The sequence below is a fragment of the Medicago sativa genome, chromosome 3 (genome assembly GCF_051527215.1).
Source record: "Medicago sativa cultivar Bolivia chromosome 3, Bolivia_mono, whole genome shotgun sequence".
Lineage (NCBI taxonomy): Eukaryota > Viridiplantae > Streptophyta > Magnoliopsida > Fabales > Fabaceae > Medicago > Medicago sativa.
Genome location: NC_140751.1, coordinates 97,551,015 through 97,557,326, shown reverse-complemented (window position 1 = coordinate 97,557,326; position 6,312 = coordinate 97,551,015).

The following is a 6,312-nucleotide window of genomic DNA, read 5'->3' as shown; positions in this document are numbered from 1 at the left end:
TAAACATGTCCATGGTGGAACATATGAAGCAAGTGATCCATATTAGAATTTGTCCCAACATCTGACGTGTCATCACTTAAAATCTGATTGGCCCTTTCAAACGACTTCACCGAAGAAGTCATTCTCCTGACTTCTTCATAGAAGCTCCCTTAAAAATATTATGACATTTAATCAAATTAACTTTACCCACAACAATATAGGAGAATGGACATGAAATAAAATTAATTTGCGATGAAAAATTTATATGTATATGCAACAATGACTTAAACTATATTGACATTTTTCTCATTATAGAAGTTTCTTATACGTAGCACTATCATAACTAATTATAGTTTACATATTTTTTGTTTTGCATCATGAGAATTGATATAAAATTTATGTTGCATTTTATTATGTGATTTGAAAAATTTATGGGCGAAATTTAAGGTGTTTTCTCTCTATAAAATCAAAAAATAAAAATATTAATAGCATCTAAACTAGGCACAAGATATGCAAATAAGAGATAAAAATAAAAATAAAAAGCAAATATAACATGTACCAACATTTTTTTTAAGAATAACACATAGCTGTTATAGTTTAATAAGGCAGCAAGAATTAGTAGAATCAATGTTTATATTCCACATAGGAAACATCATTTAAAGGTCAAAGGCAAAGCAAAACATTTTTCGTTTTTCTCTATAAGGAATGATGTGGTGTATAGAAAGCATTGATTAAGTTCATATTATTTGTTTCTATAAAAAGAATCATATTATTTGTAGAAGGAAAAAACTAAAAAAACAATGGTGATAAGAAGGGTCAAAGAAAAACGTTTTTATTGTAAACTTTTATGACAACATTGGGAGTCTTGATCTCAAAATAATGAACATGTATCAAAGTCTCACTGCTGATTGGTAGGGAGAAAAACAACGAAAAACGATGAGAGAAAGAAACAAGCGGTTACAGCTTTTTTTTATTAAATATTAAGATAATATAATTTTGGCTTTTAGTGGAAATCATGGGTAGTTTGTAGGGTAATTCGTCGAATTTTGTTGGTTTGTTTCGTACCATATAATATTTCCCATAATAAAACTCTCAGTTGGACCTCTCAAAAAAAAAAAAAAAAAACTCCCAATTGTTCTTCAAAAAGAAAACCTCCCAACTGTTTTTACGAGAGTAATTTTTAAAAAAAAAAATTATAAAAAAATTATAAAAAAAAGAGAAATATTATTGTAGGTTAACTCCCCTCCCACGTATGACTAATTATAGATTTTTCTTATATAAAATAAAAATGTTTACTCAAATTTTTCTTATAGAAAAGAAGGACATAATCCACGAGTCCTAGCATACTTGGTAAAATACTGGAATTTTTAGATAGTACGTCATGATCAAGTTTGAACCCTGACTCCCCTACTTATGTGTGTGTAAATTTTCAAGAATTATTATCATTTTGTCTATCTTTCTAAAATAATTGAAATGAAAATCAAAATACATGTTTCAATTTGTAACATATTTGATAATTATTTAATACCAATTAATTGAGAGTTTTATTTTTAGGGGGAATCAAATGAGAGTTTTCTTATTTGAAATCAAAATTCATTCATATACTCATGATGTAATAACGAAAAATAATAATTACAAATTGAATACATGTTTTTGTTTCTTAATTAAAAGAGTATTGTCTTTATTTGTTTTCAATAAATTGTGTAACTATTTTTTTTAAGAAGACAAATTATCTAAAAAAAAACCCAGCGATGACCAATTCACAAAAATTGTCTAAAATAGAGGAGAGAATATCGTTCCAATAAAAGAATTTGTTAAGAGCAAGAGTTATGTTATCTAGGTCATCAACACAATGATTTTCTTCCCTAAATATGTGAGTAACTATGAAATTCATACTTCTTAAAAGAATCGTACAATTTTGCCATATGTTACTTAAATGTCAAGGAACTATTTTGAGAGATTCGAGGGACAAATATCTACTATAGAGTGGAATATGTCTCTAACCCGAGATTCTTCAAATTATTGTCAAATGTAAGCTCAATTACGCTCATTGCTCCAGAGATCTCTGCATGAAAAGTTGAAGCTTTACCAGTGTTTTCAGTAAAGCAACCAAGAAAAGCACCTTCAATATTACTAAAAAGACCTCCATGATACAATGGTACATGTAGAAGCTCAATTGGTGTTGCCCTTTCCTCTAATTATTTACCTATCATACAGGTTCCAAATGTAATCCATGGAAGAAAAATGTAGTTGTAAATTTATTTATTAAGGCAGAAAAACAAGTTCCAAATTTTTACTACAAAAGACCATTCAAAAAATAAATGTAAAGTGATTTCAACAATAGTTGAGCAAAGGATTCACATAGAGGGAAAGTTGTAACCCCCTGCATAAATTTTTCATTTGTAGGTATCTTATCATGCATGAACCTCCAATGAAGAGATTTTGAAGGAGTAACAACTATTATATTATGCTCTAAATAGCTTTTTCCCGGTGTAACTTTTGAGATTGATGAAACTTGAACGAGTATGCCTCTTGGAGATAAAGATCACCATAAGAGGTATACTTCCATATTATACATTAATATAAGAATAATTCATATTAATTTCATAAATCAGTTTGATCATATTTAACTATGTGCGCCAACAAGTCAAATATTTTAGCATTCATATATTGACATGCCTATATATTTGTTTAGGAAAATTTGACAAGGTAATTAGGCAGCCAAGAATAAAAAAAATATTTTCTTGACAAATTTATTTGCATAAAAGTGGATGACATCTAAAATTTAAGATTAAAAAAATCCAACAAATAACACCTAAAAACTAACAAAAACATATTATCATAATGTTGAGACTTTCACTGAAGCCTACATCGGGTTGTATCATTGCATTAGACTAGGATAAACCACATAAATGAGATTGACACCACATTTTCATTCAAAATCTTTCGGAACATGTATATGAGTCATCTCCTTCATGTTATTCAAGATCTACTCTTCCATCCACTGTAGACCTTTAACTCATAGTTGACACATTATCATCTCTCACAAGTGTGTGTCTCTCTGCGTCTGTAATTATGTGATATAATCAAATAAGGTCAAATGAATGCACAACATGGTAGAAAAGGTGGGTTGGTGGCAATTTAATGGAGAAAGAAAATTATAAAGAAAAAAAGACGAAAAAGAAATTCAAGATTTAGAGAAATGATATTAGTAAAAAAAAAAAATAAGAATTTTGTTTTGTGCATGAGGTTACAAGAAATGAGGCGAGTTATTGGTAATTTTATTAGTTTGTTGAAGGATTCAGAGATTGTTTTTGCCACAACATTTAAAAATTTAAAATAAGCAAGTATTTTTTTCATCTCATCATAACACATTATCTTTTTCTATGGTTAAATCACATCGAAGATCAAAACTGAATGAATTTGAAATAATAGAGATTAGGTAAAAAATATTGCATGAAAGCGAAAGACATCCAAAAACTTCCATTTAGTATGAAAATTAATTAAACGATATCCAAAAACTAGCAAATCAGCCCATCATAATGTTCAGGGTTAGGTGGGAGCCTACAATGGGTTGGATTATCACATTAAGTTAAGAGCAACTAAACATGTGAGATTGACACGACATCATCATCCAAAACCAAAAGACAATAGGTATATTGATTATTTCACTTATATGTTTCTCAATATCCACTCTTGCATCCAATGTAGAACTTTAAGTCACAATTGACACATCAATATATCTCCTTTAAGTGTGAGACACTTTGTGACATGGTGACATAGCCCAATAAGGTAAGACAGAGGCATAACATGGTAAAATAAGTGGGTTGATGATGGTTTCATGAAGGGAGGTTTATGTTCCTATATTTCAGTAAAAGAAAATTATAAAAATAAAGAATATGAACAATAAATTTGAACATGAGAGAAATGATAAGGAAAAAAATAATTTGTTGTTTTGTCCACGAAAGTATTGAGAATAGCACGAGTTAATGATAATTTTATGGGTTAGTTGAAAGATTTGCATATTTAAGAATAATTATTTTACCAAAAAATATACTCAATTAAAAAAGTGTCACGTTGTTTAAAAATGTCTAATAAACATTTACTTTGACAATTCAACATAATATGTTTGTATTTTTCCATTGTTAGATCTCACTAAAGACAAAAAAAAAAATGAGCTATTTTAAATAATAGTAGTTGGATAAAAAAAATACATGATAGCGAACGACATCCAAAAACTTAGATTTAATATAAAAATTGACGCAAATGACATCAAAAAACTAAAAAACAATGGGTCATGTTAACTTGTACCCTTGGGGCACATGTTAAGCAACCTAAAAAGAGCAACTTTGCATTAGAAAACATAATAGATCAACTTTTAAGAAGTTGAATGCATGACTTTTAATGTGTATATTTCAATAATGAGTTCCTTAACATGCGTCATTGAGGGTACAAGTTAACATTTGCCAAAAACAATTCATCATAGTGTTCAGAGTTCTGAGGGAGCCTACATTGGGTTGGATCATCACATTTGACTAAGAGAAACCCAATAAATAAGATTGACACCACATATGCATCCAAAAAATTAAGACATTAAATATATTGGTCATCTATGTTACTCAATATATATTTTTTCCTCCATTGTATAAGTTTAAATCACACATAGCACATTAATATCTCTCCCTTAAGTGTGAGATGTTATGTGTTTGTGATATGATGAGACATCCAAATATGGTCAGAAGCAGGAAATGATAAAACATGTGGGTTGGTGGCGGTTTCATATAAGGTTGTTTTTATTCCTTTATTTTATGTGAAGAGAGAAAGTAAATTTGAAAAAAAATGTAAAAGAAATTTGAACATGAGAGAAATGATTAGAGAAAAAAATTAAGGAGTGGTGTTTTATCAACTGATAATTTTATGGATTTGTTAAATGGGTTGGAGATTACTGGGTATTAATGCTATCAAAATATTAGATTAATTAAAAAACACCATATATTTTTTTTTTAAATTAGCATGTAGTTTGTCAACTCAGCAGAACGCATATATATTTTTCCGTTGTCAAATCCCATCAAATACCAAAAGTGAAAGCGGATGACATCTAAAAACTAAAATTCAAGATAAAAAATGAAACAATTGACACTCCAAAACTAACAAAAAAAATCATCATAATATTGATACTTCAATGGGAGCCTACAATGGGATCACATTAGGCTAAGAGCAACAATATAAATGAGGTTAACATAACTTCTTCACCAAAAGTCTTAGAACATCAGGTATATCGGTCAACTCACTTATATGTTTTGAAACATTTACTCTTGCATGTAATGTGAAATTATAACTCACACTTGATACATTAACATCTCTATTTCAATTGTGAGACTCTCTATGCATGTGATCCACCACCATGCGCTATTCCTGCTCCCCAACGACGTTGAATCATAATATGTTGCCATCGTTGGGACATTTGGGGAAGCCAATACTAATGTGGATCAACACCTTAGAGAAAGAATTACCACACAAGTGAGAATGATACCACGTCTTCAACCAAAATTTTAAGCCATAATTATATGAATTTTTTCACTTATTTGTTGTTCAATCTCCACTCATTTATTCAATGTTAGAATTTAGTTGACTCATTTATTCAATGTTAGAATTTAGTTGACACTTGATACATTCCAATATACTATCTCAAGTATGACGAAATTCTAGCCCGTGCTTGGCACGGGTGTCCATACTAGTGATTATTAAACTTTATAGTTAATTCCAAAATTCTGGTTTAGAGTCGTTTGTTATAGTTTTTTCTTAAATAAATTTGTATAATTTAGCATCTTTTTGCTATATTTTTTTTAACAAATAATTTTTTAAAGAAAACTTCAAATGGAAAATTCGTTTGAATATTTTATCTTAGAATGTTATTATAAATATTTCATCATTTTGTTTTAACTTTTTTTGGATAATAAAATTTAAAAAATGTCTAGAATTAAAGGCTATTTAAAATAACTTTTCATAAAAATTATTTTACGAATGATGTTTTTTGGTAAGAATGATATGTGATTTCCAAACAACTTCTACTATTTTTAAATAAATATTCAAATCATTTTTAAAAAAAACAAAGGAAGATTTATGTTTTTTAAATCTAAAACCAAAAAAAAAAAATCAAAAAACAAAGGAAGATTTACGTTTTTCGAATGATGTTTTTTTTTTTAATACTACAATTTCTGGTCACACTTTTAAGGTGAATTCTAGGGTGAGGGCTTAATTAAGTCCCTCACTGGTGGACCATGAAAAATATATCATCAGATCTTATCAATGGCTAAGATTTTTCAGAATTAA